General features: G+C 36.1%; 1 protein-coding gene and 1 pseudogene across 13 annotated transcripts in view; one reads left to right on the forward strand and one right to left on the reverse strand.

Moving 5' to 3' along the window:
• Window positions 1-20,410, forward strand: part of CCDC148 (coiled-coil domain containing 148) — a 195,135-nt gene that overhangs the window by 111,271 nt on the left and 63,454 nt on the right. The gene's annotated exons all lie outside the window — the stretch shown is intronic.
• LOC107514787 lies at window positions 4,341-9,756 on the reverse strand (annotated as a pseudogene).

The raw sequence follows: 20,410 nt of genomic DNA on the forward strand, positions 1-20,410 counted from the left end.
GAGTAGCCAGATCCTATACTAGGATGGCTACATTTATAACTATGGGCAAATAACATCTGTGGATAGTTCAGTAAAATTGTGAAGTCCCATGTGAGACTTTGTGAATTCTGGCATGGGGGTCATCTATATATTGGAGTACTACACAGATACTATCTCTATTTAATATTTTGCTGTCCGGGAACATGGTATTTGGAGGCTAGCAACCTTAGGCTGTGAGCCCAAAGCAAGGGCCAGGGAGTGCAGAGTAAACACTCTCCCCTTCTCTGAGAAAAAGTCAGTGGCTGAGGTGGAAATCCTCTCTAAAGCACTTGTAATACTTAACAGGAGGTACACCGGAGCAAGATGGACTTTGCCAAACCTAAATTGATTCTCCAGTCTCATGACATGTATCTATTCAGGAATTTAGGTGCCTGAAACAAAGGCATGAGAGATTATGATGGACAGAAGGCATGGTATCTCAACCCTTTGAAACAGAGTAGTGAGCATGACTCATTTCTGTAAGGAACCCATAATCACTCAGCACAGGAAGAGTGGAGGGAATGCAGGGCTGGTTAGCACCTCTAGGATGTGGAGGCTTTGAGAGTATGAAGTGATGCCTTTCAAGAACCCCTCTAAGAGCTGCAGACTTAGTGGATGCAAAGTAGAGATGGCAGATCCACCCCTCGAGGTTTGAGGAAAAAGTCAAATGCCCACCAGACACAACTTGTTAGTATACACTCTCTTAATCTCTAGAAACAGCTAGGAGACACTTTCCAGTGGTCTGGATCTCCCAGAGAGGAAGTGAGCATAAGGAAGCAATAAAATTTGTCAAATGCTACTGTGACTTTACTTATAGTCTGGGGACATTATGATAAACATTTATGTTATTTAATATCATTAATTATCACATATCCCCTTCACCGGTGTTCTCTATTTATCACACTTGGTATCCCCATAATATACACTGTTTACTAGACTTCATCTCCTTTTGGTTTGACATCTTCTACATCAAGTCTGTATGACTCCTACAAAAATGTTCTTCCCAGTCTTTACAGGATGCTCAGGAGTTTGCCAATTCAGAATCATAATTTGTAGTGCAGAAAGCAAATCCTTTCTTGACTATTTTTTTCAGAGCCAGATATGTACTTCTCATATTCTCCAGCCTCTTCCAAAGTCATGATCTCTTTTTAGAAGAAAAAAGTAATCTGTCCCTTGTGTCTCCAAGACTTCAAATTCTGAGACAAGTTTTTAAGGTCTAAGAGATACACTCTGGATTTTATCATTTCATTCTTTCACAGTAAATGAGTAGAAATGTGGGGATTTGTGAGATCGATTCTAGGCAAGCTCTCCTTGAACTTTGACCAGATATTCCAGGAAGATTGATTCCCCACAGCAGACTTACATTCACCTGCCCCATCCTCTGCAGTAAGCACCACACATCCATTCCAGCACAGCACGACAGTCCTGCTCTCTTGGGCTGGCCTTTCGCAGCTTCATCTTCCCATCCTGACTGGGAAGAGTTTCATACCTGATGGATGGTTAAGGCATTATGGAGTTTCCTCTTTTTCTTATCTATGTCAAAGATAAGAATTGCCAAAGAATTGGCAGTAGCTGTGTTTTTTCTTTTTGATTTTAGTTCAAGGAAAGTTTAATCCATTCATCTATGAACTATACTTCGCCTTCCATAAATGAGAGGTATAGAAAGGAAGTACCGAATCCTTCTCCACTGGCAAGGAGACCGACTTGCATTTCGTACCCACCTATTTGTCTCTACCTCTAGCACGTGCTCTGCTTGTCCCGGAGATTATTCCAAGGTCATTCATAAGTCTAAAGTCGAGCTACCACTCTTTGTGTTTCCCCTAGAAATTTCCACTATAAATCTTATGAAAATCTCTTAGAATGCTGTATTTGAGCTTGTTAGGTAATACTCATATCTTCTCAGAGCTTATTTGTACTTGGTTCATATATCGACCAGCTGGGCACCAGCCTAGCCTTTTGAATGTAGGAGGAGAGAGAATGGAAAAGAAGAATCAGATAAAACAAAGGGTGAATTAATATAATTCGATTTATGATAGGGAGGCAAAGAGAATGTAAGATCCTTAAAATTTCCAACCTGAAGTATATAGGGGAATAGAGAGAAGAGAAGAGCAGTTTACTTTTGTGACAGAAACACTGGTTTTAAGGCATATTGTTTAAATGAGAGTTACATTTCTAAATAAAAATAGTCAGTAGTCAATGTTTTATCTGATTTCAGTATAATAAAATAAACAGATTGCATATAAAATGCAATATATGCATAAAATCCTCACATAAAATCTTCAAAATAGTTTATTAACTTGAAAAATCTGAATCATTGATTCCATCAGTTGGTGAAAGTGAAGGTGATGGTGATTACGCTGAAACAGAGGATAAATGAATGCAGTGTATTGTAAAATGTTGTAAATGTTTATAGTGCTTGATTATTGTAAGTACTAACAAATTATTTGTATATTTTTCTTTTACATGTTTTTATCTGGAATCACATCCAACTTAAATTGCTCATTGTTTCCAGGAGCTCTTTCTGCAGCTTTCATCTATGAAGCCTGTAAACTGTGAATGAAATTCAGGAGTTTTCCTCTAATAGAGTACACATTTGTGACTTCTGTCTGCCAATAAGTCAGCTTTTACTTTTCATGAGAATTCAAGGAATTTTCTAAGAATGCTTTCTACAATAGGAAAAGAGCCCCCATGCGAAATGTGCCTGTAGGTATAATTGGCACATATGTGTAACATATATGTGTCCGAACGATCTGTGAGTTATAATTGTACTGTCATCAAGAAAATTGAGAAATCTATCCTTCTGAATAGACTAGCTTTCTCTTGCTTATTAACAAAAGCTACTTTTGTATGGACAACCAGAAAAATAGTATCTGTTGTCAATAATAATAATAATAATAATAATAATAACCCTTACAAGATTCCAAGTTTACCTATGAATTGTTCAATATAAGGGGTAAATTTTATTGGAGCCATTTGAGTGTAGCTTTAACAGCCAGAGTTATCAGGATCAAGGACTTCATTCCTCATATAAAATAAAGTAAACCTGTTCTTTGCTATTTGCTTCTGTCCTAAATGACACAAGGATCACTGTCACTCAGGTCTTTTTTCCAGACCTGGTATGAACCGTTGTATAGAGAAACACCCCCTTCCATAAGAGACCACACTTAGGCAAGCCACCTTAATTGTTTTTCATATTACTTTCATGAAGCTCTGTCACAAATGTGCAAGTAAACTAAAATGATGCAAGTTTACAAATTAGTGAAGAATAAAAGTTAAATAATAATGTGTAGTAAGTTGACAATATTTTGCTTTCAATAAATCTACAATACTGTCTTCATAAATATCCTTAAAATTAAAAGTTAAATATATACTTACCATATGACTCACCAGTCCTACTGGGTATTTTATCCAAATGAAATGAAAACTTAATGTTTACACACAAAAACTGCCACAAATGTTTATAGCAACTTACTTGTAATCACCCAAAACTGGAAATGACCCAAATATCTTGCAACTAGTGAGTGGGTAAACAAAACGTGGTGCATCCACACAATAGAACACTTCATTAACTTCTGATGTATGCAACAGCATGGATGAGCCTCAAGCGTATAATAAAGTGAAAGACACCAAGCTCAAAAGACTACATGCTGTATAATTCCTTTTATAGAAAATTCTGGAAAACTATATGGTCAGAAAACAGGGACCAAGTTACCGCATAATGAGTGAAGGACTGACCAGCGTAGAAGGAGCAGATTATGAGCACTTTTCAGCTATAGTTGTATTTCTATGAAAGAAAAGTTAAATTCAGACATCAATGGAGATCTTTAATCTGTTTTCCTATTGTTAATATTTTATTATAAACGGGGGAAAATGGTGCAGTTGCTTATCTCCTCCTGGTTAGTTCTAATATTATCGTGTCCACCAATAGGCTATGGGCTGAGAATAGATATAAAAAATTAAGTTTTTGCTCTTAAAGAGCTCCATTGTCTTACAGGGGAGGCAACTTTAAAATAAGTAGTTTCAATTTACTCCAATTAATTCTATAATAAGTGTATGTCCTAGTAACAGTGGTGACACCAAGGACAAAATAATTGTCTTATGGCTGGGTCCAGGAAGGCTTTACAGAGGAAGAGATGCGTGAGCTGAGTCAGTCTGAGAAAGTAAGTAAGAATTTGTTATTAAAATATGAGGTAGGTAATGTATGCCAGAATTAGGGAAAACCATTCAAAGCCATGGGAGAGTCAAAACAGCATGGTGCTTTTGAAGAATTGCATGTAATTTGTTGTGGGTGTAACACTGTTTGGGTGCAGGGAGGTTGAAGAAGGGAATATTCTTTGACAGATAATGGGGGACCTGGTATGTGATGCTAAGAGTTGGAGTTTTATCTAGTAGATGAAAGGTGTATTTTCAACAATAAAATTTTAGGAAATGTGTATACAAATCCAGATTTCCTGCTTCTCTTGAATAACTGGGATTTCTGGTGGCCTGGGGCCTACATTTCTATGTGTCAATAACTGTCTGGAGTCCAAAGCAACTGACTCCCTTAGGTGCCTTTAGGTGGAGCATGTGCCTGATCCCAACAGATATTTGAATTTGCGCTTCTGCTGGAGATAGTAGGGAGCCATGGAAAGCCTTGAAGTAGTGGAGTAATATTATCAGATTTTTCAGCATCAGAGGACATGATGTAGAAGATGGACTGACATGAGATAAATTTAAAAGTTGGGAGCCCAGTTAGGAAATCATTCTCACAGTCTATTAGAAAGAGATGATGAAAGTTTAGCTGAACTTAACAGCTTTGGGATTGGAGATGAGATAAAGGAGTTGAGACATAAGGAGGACTTGGTGACAGGATGTAAAGACTAATGGAAAGAAAGTCTAGAGTGGCTCTCGGCTTCCATAACTGGGTGATCTATGATGCCATCAACTGAGATAAGGAATACAGGTTTTCAGGGAAGGATAGCGATTCTGTTTTTGAATGTGTTGCTTTTAGAGGTCTGTAGTTTGGGTATGTGGCTCTGGAGCCATGGATGTGGTGGCTTGAGTACACTCCTAGTACTGGAAGCCCAACGGGTTGAATGAAAAGGAAAGAACCAGAAAGGAAACCCTGGGAACAGCAGAAGGTACATATAGAAGGAAGATCCAACTAGCTAATGAAGATGTACAATTGGTCTTATTAATTCAGACATGTTATGGACTTTTAAAAATGTGCTTTTATTCAATTAAAATTGAGAACCATTTTCTTATTAATTTCCCATAATATGTCTTAATTTAAATGCTAACAACAATATTTTTCAAGGATTAGAGCCTCTCCCTATGCGATCCGTGGGATGTACATGACATTGAGGAATCACACATGCAGAAAGGTGGAATGCCAGAGCTCATCCGACTCCTAGCAAAAGACAAAGTAGTTTTAAATGTAAAAAATCCCCAAGACATTGGCACATAATAATGTATAGAATTATTGGTCAGTTATATTATCTCTGTTATGACCAATAGCATCTTCTGTTTTCCTAGCCAGAAGTAATTATCTGTAAGCAGCAACCTTGCAGTATGCCACAGACTTGAAAGACCTAATTCAGATTTCTAAATCTCCTATCATAAGTGGCAATTAAATTCACACCATCATGCTTTATCTGTTCTGTTTAATATATCTTTACGGATTAAGACAGAGTTATCTCCTTGGCTGAATAGTATAGAATTTTATATAAGGGGTCATAGCTATTCCTTCGAGAAACATATGCAGAATAAGTAAGTAGAAAACAGAGCAAATAAGAAGGATATATAAATGAGCTCTGGCAGAGTTGTCATTTTGAAGTAAAACTGGTCAAATCTTGAACAAAGAAAAAACGAATTCAAAATAATGTACATTGTTCTAGTGTTTATCTGCTCAGAACATTCATTTCAGAGGTTTACTAAGACTTTATGGAAAAGAATAAGATTTCTCATTTCCATGAACATATTGTAATATCAATAGAGCATCCTGCTTCCTTCTTAGTGTCTATTTAGAAAAAGTTTAAGATGATAGGATTTATCATCTTATGACTTGATGGGTATAACTTCAAGTAGTGTTTTGGGGGATAATTGGGATGAGGCCCCTGTACATGGATATAATGGCCCCTTAATTTTGCATTTTACCTTTTTTCTTCCCCTCTTCTCTTTTTTTCTATTACCTTTTCTTTCCCTAAGAAAATATTGCTTTTTTCTCATTTATGTTCTAATTGTTCTTTTTGCAGAAAAGCATTCAGGCAATATGCACATATCAACATGCACTATATCTAGTTTGAAATATTTATTGCTCAAAAACATCCCAAGTGAGGGAGTTCTGCTGATGCTAATGAAAATCACTTTCTTTTATGATTTTTCCCAGTTAATCTTCTTGTCATCTCTGCTTGGCTCTTCTTCTTGGCCCCCCACACAGGTGAGATGTAATGGGTTTGTGTGAAGAGATGAAAAGTACTGCCAAGTTCTTTAAATTATCTAATGTTGAGTCTGTGCTATATCTAGAAAGAACTGAAATGATGGGGAAAAAATAAGTATCTCGTTGAAGGTTTCCTGTTTGGGTTCTATGAGTTAGGAAATCATAACTGTAATCACCTTTATTACGCGCTATAATCACTCTCATTTTTTGTTCTCAGCAGCGGTCTTCATTTCATAGTTCCAAAAATGTTTTATTCTCATTAAAAAAACCCCCCAAAACAAAAAAACAACAAAAAAACTGGTCCAGTGGTTACTGATCTATGAGCATTTCTCTTGAGGTTATATTCATTAAAATAATAACTCTAAGGGAAGTAGCAGAGCTTTGAGGTGTATGGTTATGGTAGTGTGAACTTGTGAATTTAAGAATAGCTTACTAATGCTTATTTAATACTCATTTCCCACTTTCTCTTTCTACACATCATGCCACCCTAATTACAGGAAACGATTCTAGATAACTCTTCTCCCATAATCCATTTCACTTGCATTAATTAGGCAAAGGCTTTGTTAGGCAAATGCGGTAGATATTATATTTGTATTTTATTTTTAACCATATCTAAAGGTAAGAAAACTCAGAATTGCAGAAGAAAAATGGAGTCATTACTGGGATTAGTGACTTTATGGATAATCCTTGATACTAAAATTAAATTTAGGGCTTAGCAGAAAGTTGTCTCAACTTTCCTACACAATGTTTGTAAGATCACAGACATCTCTAATGAATGTTATAGAGTACCTTCTATGAGTTTAGCATTGCAGTGGATTTTATAAATTACAAAAAATTGCAAATTTTTGTAATTGAAAATGACCTCAGACTGAAATTAACAGATAATTTAATTTAGAAGTGGACTATACATGTGAAATGGTTAATAAAAAAAATCTTTTTTAAAAATAAGGTATAATTGGAGTATAACATTGCGTTAGTTTTAGATGTACAGCAAGGTTTGAAACATTACACAAAATGATTACCACAGTAAGTGTAGTTAACATCCTTTACAACACATAATTATTATTATTTTTTCTTATAATGAGAACTTTTTAGATTTATTCTCTTGGCAACTTTTAAATATATAATACAGTATTGTTAATCATGGTCATCGTGCTCTACATTACATCCCAGGACTTATTTATCTTACAACTGGGAGTTTGTTCCTTTAAATCATTTTAGCCTATTTTGTTCACACTGATTCCTCTGCTTCTAGCAAGCACTAATCTGTTTTTTGTATCTATGAGTTTGTTTTTAAAAAAGCTAACATGTAAGCGAAATCATTCAGTATTTGGCATTTGTCCTTCTCTGTCTGACTTTACTTAGCATAATGCCCTCAGTGTCTATCTGTGTTGTCAGAAATGGCAGGATTTCTTTCCTTTTTAATGGCTGAGTAATATTCCACTGCATATATGAGACATCTTTATCCATTTGTTCATTAATGGACACTTAGGTTGTTTCCATAGTTTGGCTATTATAGATAATGCTGCATTGAATATGGGGTACAGATGTCTTTGCGATAGTGATTTTGTTTTCCAGGGATATATACCCAGAAGTAGAATTGCTGAATCATATGGGAGTTCAATTTTCAATTTTTGGAGGAACCTCCATACAGTTTTCCATAGCGGCTACACAAGTTTACATTTTTACCAACAGTACACAGGAGTTCCCCTTTCTCTACATCTTCCCCAACAGTTGTTCCCTCTGTTCTCTTTACTTTTTCCTTCTCACTGTCTTTACTTTAAGACATGAGTGGAAAATCTTATAGGTACACATAAAAAAGACAGACATGATTCACAGGTAAGCGCAAAGAAAGCTTAAAAAAGCCCGTCAGCTGTTGAAGTTGAAGTTTTAAGTATGACATGTTGCATGCTGAAAGAAATAGTAATTAGTGTTCCTCTCCTTTCTCCTTACCCTCTCCTTTAACAGAATTCACACCAACTTCCTCATAATCCTTCCCAAGGGCAGCCATGTCCTCACAGACTTCAAAGGACTCTACTTCCTCCATGGTCTCACCCACATACCAGTGAACAAAGGCATGTTTGGCATACATCAGGTCAAACTTATGGTCTGGGTGAGCCCAGGTCACCTTAGCAACAGCATGCTCAGCATGCACACAGCTCATTGTACTTCGGTCTCCACCAGGCATTACAGTGGGAAGCTGGTAATTAATGCCAACTCTGAAGCCAGTGAGTGACCAGTCCACAAAGTGGATGCTGCGCTTCACCCTGATGGTGGCAATGACAGCATTGACATCTTTGGGAACCATGTCCTCACAGTACAACAGGCAGCAATCCATGTATTTATCATGATGAGGGTCATATTTTACCATCTGGTTGGCTGGCTCAAAGCACATATTGGTGATCTCTGCTACAGAAAGCTGTTCATGGTAGGCTTTCTCAACAGAGATGACAGGGGCACATGTGACCTGAAGGAAGCGGATGTGGGGATAGGGCACTAGGTCCGTTTAGAATTCTGTCAGATCAGCATTCGAGGCTCCACCAAATCTCAGGGAAGCAGGGATGGAGGACACAGGCTGGCTAATAAGGTGGTTAATGTTAGAGTAGGTCGGGCACTCAATATCGAGGTTTCTATGACAAATATTATAGATGGCCTTTCAACCATGAAGGCACAATCAAAGTGCTCCAGGGTGGTGTGGATGGAGAGGATGGAGTTGTAGGGCTCCACTACAGCTATGGAAACCTGGGGAGCTGAGTACATTGAGAACTCCTCCTTGGGCTTCTTGCTGTAATCGACAGAGAGATGTTCCATCAGCAGGGAGGTGAACCGAGAACCAGTTCCCCCACCAGAGCTGTGGAAAACCAAGAAGCCTTGAAGACCTGTGCAGTGGTCAGCCAGCTTCTGAATTCAGTCCAAGACAAGGTCAATGATCTCCTTGCCAATGCCCATGGTTGCCAATGCCTGTCTCACTGAAGAAGTTGTTGAAGGAATCATCTCCCTCCCCATCCCCCAATGGTCTTGTCACTTGGCTTCTAACCATCAGCATGGATACCATGTTCCAGGCAGTGGAGCTCCCAGCAGGCATTGTGTATCTGGATACCAGCCTGGCCAATGCGAATGGAGATGAACAAGGGTGGACAAAATGGGTTTGCAGGCACAGGCGACAGGAGAAGACACCGGGTCCTAGTTACCATCCCTGACAAGCTAAGAGTTGAGGTAACACACCTCTCTCCTCTTTCTGATGATAGTCATTCTAATAGGTGTGAGATGATATCTCACTGTGGTATTGATTTGCATTGCCCTGATTATTAGTGATGTTCGGCACTTTTTCACGTACTTGTTAGCCATTTATATGTCTTTTTTGAAAAATGTCTTGAGATTTCAGGCCCATTTTAAATTGGATTGTTTACTTTTTCTCTATTTAGTTGTATGAGTTATTTATATATTTTGGATATTAACCCTTTATTAGATATGAGATTTGCAAATATTTTTTCCCATTTGGTAGGTTGCCTTTTCATGTTATTGATAGTTTTCCTTGCTGTACAGAAGCTTTTTAGTTTGATATAGTCCCACTTATTTATTTTTGCTTTTATTGACTTTGATTTTGTGTCAAATTCAAAAAGTCATCAGCAAGACTGATGCCATAGAGTTTACCCACTACGCTTTCTTCTAGAAGTTTTACGGTTTTATAAATAGGACCTTTTTATATAAGATAATGAAGTGCTAAATATATTTTAACACACACTTAATAATCATTTACTGTGTGCCAGGAACTGAGATAATTTCTGTGGGAGATAAAAAGGAGAATAAGTCAGTACTCTCTATCCACTGAAAGAAGATAGCTATACACATATATAAGCCTAACCTTTCTCAAGACCTTCACTCATAGAGTATATATCCTAAAGTAGAGTCTTATACTCTGAACTATTATGTAGTCTAAGTCCTCCTTCTTTCTTAAAAAATAAAGGCTCATCTTAGGTTCTACCACCTGCTATCATGGAACCTAAAGTCTAGTGAGAAACATAGACAAGAAAATAAAACAATTAATAACAATTTTTTCCAGTTTTATTGAGTAATAAACATGTATCACTGCATGTTTAAGGTGTATAGCATGATGGTTTGACTTCCCTATATTGTGAAATGATTACTACAATAGGATTAGCTAACATCCATCATCTCATATAGATACAATAAAAAGAAAAAAATTGTCTTGTGATAAGAACTCAGCATAATATAATTTTATATAGTGAAATGAAAATAAATCAAGATAAGTTAAATAGTGACTGGTTGGTGTCTGTTTTAGACGCTATTATGGATTCAGGTCAGAGGTAGGATAGACAAATATTGGACAAAATCATTAGGAAGGGTCCCTGAATAACCTCGAAGGACAGATGAGCAGGAATGAAGGCTTTCTAGGCAAAGGCCTGGGACAGAGATAAAAATGGGTGTATAGGAGTGAAGAGGAGAGAAAGACACAGAGCAGGTAGTGGAAGGGCTACCTGTTTGCTCTGAAAAATTATAAGGAATAAGGTCATATGTGTGGAATCAAGTCTAAATGTGCCTTAAAAGATTTAGTCTTCTTTTGAATATGTGTTGTCCAAATAAATAAATAGCCATAAAAGCTACTTGAAATGGTAGCCAACACAAAGCCACTACTGTGGAAATCTTGAGCACAGGAGCAAAAATATGTGAAAATTAATATAGTAGACAAATTTTACAGAATGAAGTTAGGAAATTCAGCTGGAAAGCAATTGTAGCAATCCAGGAATATAGTTAAGATTTGTGTAGCACTTATGCTTTCTTATCTCATTTATTTATTCATTCAAACATATTTATTGAGCATCTATTAGATGTCAAGTGATGTGTAGGGAACTGAAGATACACTAGTAAGCCCATCAGACATGGTCCCTGTCCTCATAGTTTAGAGAGGAGACAGATATTGGTTATCTAATCACGAGGTTGAATGTCTAATTTTAAACTATGATAAGTACCTTGAAGGATAAGTAAACAATGTTATGGGAGTATGCAACTGAGGGTGGGAGGAGGAGAGGTGGGATTACCTCACGTGGGGCAGGTGGGTAAAGTTTCCCTGACAGACACTGGAGCTAAAGTTTTGAACTAAGTATTGATTAAGAAAAGGTGTGAAGGAGACAAGGTGGAGGATAAAAACATTCCAGGAAAAGAAAATAGCATGTATAACATCTATGTAGCTGGAGGAAATGTAGCCTATTTAGGGATCTGTAGGTTGGCCAGTGCTACTGGAGCACAGAGGGAGGGTCTGTGATTGGTTGGGGTTTTGAGTTGGGGGTGAAGACACAGGCAGGGCCAGACCTTGGATATTCATAGTTAGGAGTTGAGACTTCACCCCAAGAGCAGTGGAAACCATTGAAAGTATAGGAAGTGAGGTGAAGATTTGGGCAGATTATGAAACAAAAGTAGTTGCAGGATGCATCCTTGTAACATTAGGATGGGGGTTATAAAGGTGGAGAAAAAAGTGAATGGGTTCAATAGATAGAAGGGGGTACAGTCAACAAGTAATGGGTTATATGTAGACTGGCAGGAACTGGCAATGTTAGGATGGTTCCTGAGTTTCTGGTCTGTGCAAATTGATGGTGTTTGCACAGCAACCCTATAAGGTGCATGTCATTGTTATCCCATCTTGCATTAATCTGAAGTTCTAGGTAGTTAAACAACGTACCACTTATTAATGGAATGCCATTAATAAGTCACAGAGGTGGGATTCAAGCTCAGGTTTACAATTTCACAAACTAGGTTCTCTAGACCTGAACAGACACTTCTCCCAAGAAGATATACAAATGGCCAACAGACATATGAAAAGATGTTCAACTTCACTAGCTACTAGGGAAATGCAGATCAAAACTATGATGAGCTACCATCTCACCTGCTGGAATTGCTATCATCAACAGGACAAGTAATAACAAGTGTTGGAGAGGAGATAGGGAAAAAAATCCTCATACACTGCTGGTGGGACTGCAAATTGGTATAGCCACTATGGAAAACAGTATGGAGTGTCCTAAAACAACAACAACAACAACAACAACAACAACAACTAAGAATTGAATTACTGTATGATCCAGCAATCCCTCTTCTGGGTATTTACCCCCAAAACTCTGAAAACATTTATCTGCAAAGATATATGCATCCCGATGTTCATAGCAGCATTATTCACGGTGGCCAGGACATGGAAGCAACCAACGTGTCCTAAGATAGATGATTAGCTAAAGAAGACATAGTACATATATACAATGGAATATTACTCAGCTATATGAAAAGTTGAAATACTGCCATTTGCGACAACATGGATGGATCTTGAGATAATCAGACTAAATGAGATGTCAGATAGAAAAAGTTGAAAACCACACGATATCACTCATATGTGGAATATAAATCTAAAAGCAAAAAATAAGCATGACAAATAAACAGAGGCTCATGGACAAGGACAGTGGATTAATGTTTACCAGAGGGAAGCAATGAGGTGGGGTTGGGGTAAATAAGGGTGAAAGGGGTCAGATATTTGACAACAGAAGGAAATCTAACTGTGAATGTTGAACACACAATGCAATATATTTATTACATATGGTCGAATTCTACACTTGAAACTTAGATTTTGTTGATCAATGTCACCCCGATCATTTTTAATTAAGAAAAACCTAGGTTCTCTCTTCTATACCATGCTTCTGGGTTGACTACAGAAAGAATGCCTGTGGCTTAATGATGGAAACAGAATAGCTTTGTTCTTTATATCACAGAGCCATAGAATCTTACTGTTGGAAGGGATTATAGAGAACTTCCTTCTGTGTTTTTCAAGCGTCTTTGACTGTGACCTACAGTGAGAAATGTGTTTTGCATCATGAACAAATACACATACACACATAATTTTTTGAAAAAAAATCTTGAAACAGCATTACACTCTGATATTTACTGTTCTCTTCCATTAAAAAAAAAAAAACACTAGCTCCCTTCTACACGACTGACTTCATTATCTACTAATGAGTTTTAACCTTCTGTTTGAAAAACTGATATAGTCCTCTTCATTTTCAAAATGGATTTGAGGCCCAGAAATGGGAAGTGATTTCCCTGGATCTCATAGACAGTAGGCTAGTGACTTTCTAACTGCTAGCCCCATTTTCTGACTAAAATATACAATTTGGCTTTGTCAGCTTCATAAAACTGACAGGTTTGTCAGTTTTGTTCCTTAAGAAAAAAAATCTGTTGATAGTTTTTTGCTTATTGACATTTAATTTGTTTCTTCCTCTACAAGTCTGGTAAGGTTAAGACTTTCTAGGACCCAGTTAAATGAAACTTTGCAAGATTTTATTTGAAAAGGAAATGAAACAGTCAAGACAATAGTGCATAATCCTTAAGATTTTAAGAAAGACTATTAAAAAGCCACAGAAAATAGAAAGCAGTTATCAAAAAGAGGTGATAAAAAATGCACTTATGAAGTCATGCAAGAAACCAAGGGACAGTTGTGAAACCAAGAAGAAAAAACAGATTTTTCTGTTAAGCAAAAATGCCAAGGAGAGAATAGAAAGTTTTAATAACCTATGCAAAATCACAGGTACTGCATTTCATGAGCGAAGTTTAAACATAAGTGGAACACATAAGAGCTTGATTAAGTAATATTGAAAAATGGTGGGACTTTTGAAAAGAATTTAATAGAACTATCAGACTATTAAAAATTTAATAAAATGAAAATTTGAAGTTTACTCAGTTGAATTGAATTTTGAAGCTTTTAAGAACATTTAGGGAGAAGACAAGAAAAAGGGATTTTCTTGCCACTTTTTTGCACGTGCCCTCTGACATTGCTAGAAATATGAATTAGTTGTTGAAAATCCCGACAAGGTTTTTCTGGATATTTTACCTGTCAGACAAGCAGCGGTGGAGCTTCGGAAGCACAGAAACAGGTAGGATTGGGCAAAGTAAAGATGGAGAGTCCCATGGTGGTAGAGTGAGAAAATGGTAGCATTTCTGGTGGGGGTTACCTTTTCTTTCTAAAGACCAACCCAACGGGGAGAAAGATGAAATATTGTTAGTGTAACTTCTGAGCCTTAGCCCCAGAGCCTTATTTGTGCATCCACCAACAAGTATTTTTTGAACCCTTACCAAGTGCCAGATGGCATGTTAGGCTCTGTAGAGAGACTATGAATAAGACAAATAAGTTTGTAGCCAAGCAGGAGGTACAGGCAAATCCAAATGGTTTGATACATGCTGTAATAGACATGGACAAAGTGGCAGATAAGAGACACTTGACCTGGACATGGTAAGTTAGGGAAGACTTCCTGGAACAAATCTATCTTAGCTTAGACTCGAGCAAGAAAAATTCTAGTTGGCCAGATGAACTATGAAGAAGATATTTTGCTTGTTTTATGTGTTTAATGTCTTTATGAAGCATAAGCCTGGCACAAAATAAGTCTTCATAAATGGCAGTTTTTAATATTTTAGTATTGTCAGTTATAAGGCATTGGTCAGATGATATTTTCCCTGGATGAAACACATATGACATGGTGTTTCCATAAATTTGGCTGATAGAATTCAATATTAATATTTAATTGCCTGTTATTACTTAACAGGTTTATAAAGTATGGATGTTCCTCATTGCAGTTTATTTTGCTTACAGAAGAAAACTACAGAGCATGTCGTATATTGTGATTTCTCTAAGAAAAATTTGAGATAGAATCAGAATAATAGAAAAACTATAGGAAAAAGGTAAAGGGAGATATAATCAATAATCCTGTGATAAGTTTACACAGTGACAGATGATTACTAGGCTTAGTGTGATGATCACATTGTAAAGTATATAAATGTCAAATCATTATGTTGTACACCTGAAACCAATCTGTTAATGTATGCCAACTATGCTTAAATAAAAAAAAAAAAATTAAACTGTAGAAGTCACCTGATCCAGTCCATTCCTTTAATATAAGAGAAAACTGAGCCATTTCCTCAGAGGAACAATATTGTTGGTTAGTGGCAGAAATAAGTCAAAAAAGCAGGTGTTTTGACTAAAGTTCAACACAGTAGTCCCCCCTTATCCTCAGTTTTGCTTTCTGCAATTTCAGTTGCCCATGGTCAACTATGGAAAATTACAGAAATAAAACAGTTTATAAATTGTGTGCTATTCTTAGTAGTGTGATGAAATCTCTCTCTGTCCTGCTCCATTCCACTGGAATGTGAATCATCTTTTCATGCAGGGCGTCTATGCTGTATGTACAAGTACAATAAGATACTTTGGGAGAGAGACGACATTAGGATAACTTTCTTTATAGTATATTGTTATAATTGTTTTACTTTGTTGCTATTGTTTTTCTTTTCCTGTGCCTAATTTATAAATTAAATTTTATCATGGGTATAAATGTATAGGAAAAAATATAGTATATGCAGGATTCAGCACTATCCTTGGTTTCAGGCATCCACTCGGGGTCTTGGAGCTTATTCCCCACAGATAAGCAGGACTACTGTACTCATTTCAGTTATGTCATATTGCCACTTGAAATAAAATTTTTTTCAAAGCTTTTAACTTTGATGTAAAATTGTGTTAATATTGTTACCTCGATGTTAATTTCCATCATTACCTTTGACGTTTTCATGAGCTTCATTCTTTTTCTAGTACTTTATTCACTCTGAGAATATGTGTTTTTAATTGAACTGTTTTATTTTTACATCAAGAGCAAGGAATACATGTGATGCTACTAACCGTTTTCATTTTAAACCATTAATTTATTATTTGAGATAGATGAATATATTTTAAACTTTATTTGTTCTATGTTAGGGTAAAGTTTCATTCAAAGACTATCCCTCTGGCAGGAATATTGAATAAAAGACCTGGAAAAATATCCTGTAGTTAATTCTCTAAATAATGCTTTCCTTATAACGTGCTCCTAACTGCTACTGTGGTAATGTTCTTGCGTAGTTATTATTGTTACAGTTACATCACATGTTCTGTTTAAAGCTATATAATTAGCAAATGCTTTAAAATAAAACCACTAAAATGTTCTTCTGGGTTATTCTTCCTTTTGCTCGCTGTTTGCTCAAAGTCTTCTGTGCTTTAGCCTATTGTACTAATATTGATTCTTTCACCCACCTGCTAGCTTTCTTATTCTCTGGCATCTCAAAATTACCGTAATCGGTTGTCATTCTCTCCACACGGGAGCTGTCTAAATCCCTGGGCTGCCCCTGTGGGCATCTATTGGGTAAGGATTTTTCAATAGCACCCTTTTCCCACCAGATTCTTCACCGCATCCATTGTGCATTTTGAAAAGCCCCATTTACCTTACTGCCTGGATACCGATTGCTGCAGATCCTGTTTCTTGTTGTCAAGGTCTCACAATTCTAGCTGTTTAAAATACAATGCTAGCTTCAACAATCTTCTCTTCTACTCTTCATGTTGTTTGGGGTATGGTTATAATTACAGATGATATTTTGAGTTATTGATTGCAAGCAAACCTCAAAGTGTCCCAGACCATTCTCATGATTCCAATATTGAGTGGAAGCAATTTAGTTTCTAAAGGCTGGTGCTGACTTGCCCAAGAGGCACCCCCCCCGCCCCTCCCCTGGCATTTCATAGATTGCTTGACATCTACAACCCACTGGCTTTTGGTTGCTGAACTTGCATTTGTTTCATGATTCTACAGTGTGCGTGGCCATTAAAAAAAAACTGTCATAATCTTTTTTTTCCCTAGAGAACAGAAGAAATGTCATTCATATTTGCAAATTACAAAGAAAAGTAAATTGAGTCAATTGGTGGATATACTAGATTACCCCAGTTTTATTAGTCTGGTTATTTTCTCGCTGTACTTGCCTTTGGAAACAGAAACTTTTTCCAATTATAGATTTACTTATGCTTTGGCTTCTTTAAATTATATGACACATTTATGCAAACCTCATTCAATGATAATTCCCATAAGTTAGTCTTAAATCAAAAGATGAGAAGACTATTTCCAAGGCCCAGACTTTTGTCTATCAAAATTTATGGAAGTAATCTCAATACACAGAGAGACTGAATGTGCGGTATTTTTCTTTTCATTAGTTCAATGCATCTCAAATCTTCCCTCCTACTGTCTGAAAACCTTGAGACTACAGTTTTTATTATACAAATCTCTTTGACATATATTTTATAGTTTATTTTGTTTTTATACAAAATTTTAGTGTAATCTTAAACTAAAAAAAATTTAAACATACAAAAGTCTATGCCCATTGGGTAATAGTAAACAAATCCCAGACATTATATCATTTCATCTGTATTTCAGTATATATCTGTAAAATTAATGAGACTTTTAGAAAATATAGCCATACTGTACAAAAATCTATAAACTTTAACAATATTTTTAATAGTATAAATTAACTAATCAATATTGAAATCTCTTTATTTCATAATTTCATACAGTTGGTTTATTCACATCATAATGTGAATATTGTCTGCATATTGCATTTGATTAGTATGTTTCATAAATTTTTTTTGATCCATGGCGCCCCTTACTTTATTTTTCCTTGTAATTTGTTAAAGAACTTTAAAGTTCTTCAAATACCAGTTAAGCTGATTGCATCCCCATGACATTATTTGATATGTTTCTCCATTGGCTGAATTTCCTATAACCTGATCAATAGGTCTAGAGATTCGATCATATTCATTATAATCTTTTGACAAGAATAATTCATGAAAATGTTGTGTACTTCTGTCAGGATGCTTGTTTCTCTGTGATGTTAAGATTGTTTAGTGTGTTCAACTGTCGCCAGCCTGATCCATCCGTTATAAAGTTTTGCATCAGTTGTTAATGTGAAAGTTTTAGTAGCCACTATGATTGTGAATGAGGACCCATTATTTCGTTAGGTGTTTCAAATCGGCATATTCTGATACTATCATTTCTTTTTCATTTACATAGTTTCATTTAAAAATGTTTATTTGGGTAAATTAAATAGAAGGTAATTATTGAGTACCTGTGATGTGCTAGCATTCTGCTAGACACTATAAGGGAAAGACAAACTACACATATATCATGAACCTGCTCTAAACAGAAACCAAAACATTATGCTCAGAACAATTGGAGAGCAATTATGGTATGGTGAGTGAATTAAGAAAAGAGAGATGAGCATGGGTTAGAGAATGTTTCAGGAAAGACATGGGGCTTGTGTTGGGCCAAGAAGTGTTTTGTGAACTAAGGGAATTGAGGACATTGCAGGTAGGGGAATAGTTTGGATCATGTTATGAAGCTAAGGACAACAATGGTCATATAAGGAAAGGCACAGGAAAAAAAAAAACTACCTAAGGATTACACATTAGCTAGGTTAAAATGGGGTATTGGTTGGGAGTGAGAAAGCTAAATTATTCAGGTTCTATTTGACATCACCTGTGAACTTTCTGGTATTGTTCTAGATATATTTGGCAGATAGACTTTGGTTGAACTAGGGAATTACAGTAAAGTGGCCTATGGAAACTCAATAGTTTAGAAATCAATTTGTCATAAGTAAAATCTCATCTAAGCTTAAGAAATAATAAGATTGCCCAAATCTTGTGCAAAAATGGAAAGAATTAGTCCTGTTGCTAGGTATACATAGTAATGAAAAATTACGACCTACAGAGATACTTGTGGTTCCACGGAACAAACAAAGTTGTTTGAAAGAAGCAGCAGGTACACATGACTTGGTATGAAGCTGTAGCAAAGTTAAAGATGTTGAGTTAATTTTGGAAATGTTGTGTTTGGGAAGCACATATAAATGGTAAAAGCCTTATGCATTTGTTATGATGGGGTTACAGACAAAAAGACGGAGCTGATATTTTACATTTTAGAGTCAGATACGCAGAAGCGATAGGTTAACTCATAGGAGAGGACATGCACATCAAATAACAAACAGAAGAGAAGCTGAGTTTAAAGAGAAAGGATAGCAGTACAGTTGTGGGTGTGGAGTGGGAACAGGAAGCAGAAAGAAGAGAAGGGTAGTATCCATTAGTGGAGAAACAGGGGAGAACAATGTATGGCCAAGGAAAGAAGGAGTTTTAAACATGAAGAGATGGTTAACAGGGTTAAGTTCCACCACAAGGTTAAGAAAAGGAGGACTGAGAACTATCCTTTGGGTTTTCAGGAGATCACTAGCCAGTTGACGGGACACTTGATTTTGTTATAGCACGTTACAAATGGGAAATGGGTCACAAGAAGGAATGGTTTGGAAGCAGGAAGTCAGGATTGAAGGCATAGATGATCTTATTCTAGGAATGGGATTTCAAAGAAGAAGGTAAATAAGATTGATGGCCAGGATAAGCAGCAGATGGGGAAAGCTAAGTGTATTTGAAAACCAAGAGTCTGGATTTTCTTGCTTATTTTGATAGAGAAAAAAATATTTTTAGAAAACAAACTTTAAATAATAAAAGTGCAAAAAGAGCTTAACAAGTTACTTTAACTCATCATATTTTTAGGACATTTTATTTATTCAATTTTTATGTTCTATATTACATTAATGAGTCATGCTTATTTCACATATGTAAAATATGAGTATTATATTGAGAATGCTAGTTTCTTCTTTTTCAAAAAGAAATCTACCCACATTTCCATCTCCCTCTTCTCTGCTTTTGTAGCTATATCTGTTGTGTTTTTATTTTGTTAGTTTTATTGGTTTCCTGCTCCAAAGATAATACATGTTTATTGTACAAATGTCACAGCACAGAAAGTCTTAAAGGATACATTTTTTTTTTAATTCCATAGAATGATGTTACTCGAAGATAACCAATATATTATTTTTGTAAATCTCCTTCCAAATCTCTTTCCATACGTAGATACATAGATGATATTTATATTAATGAAATCATACTATAAATGTTTTTGCAACTAATAATACGTTGTGGATATTTTCTATTTTAATAAATATAGAAATGGTAGTCATTGTATGTTGGTACCATAATTAATTTAAGCCATTTCCTATTGTGAGCCATTTTGACTCTCCAATTTTTATTTTTGAGCA

Source organism: Rousettus aegyptiacus, unplaced genomic scaffold (assembly GCF_014176215.1).
Source record: "Rousettus aegyptiacus isolate mRouAeg1 unplaced genomic scaffold, mRouAeg1.p scaffold_m13_p_2, whole genome shotgun sequence".
NCBI lineage: Eukaryota > Metazoa > Chordata > Mammalia > Chiroptera > Pteropodidae > Rousettus > Rousettus aegyptiacus.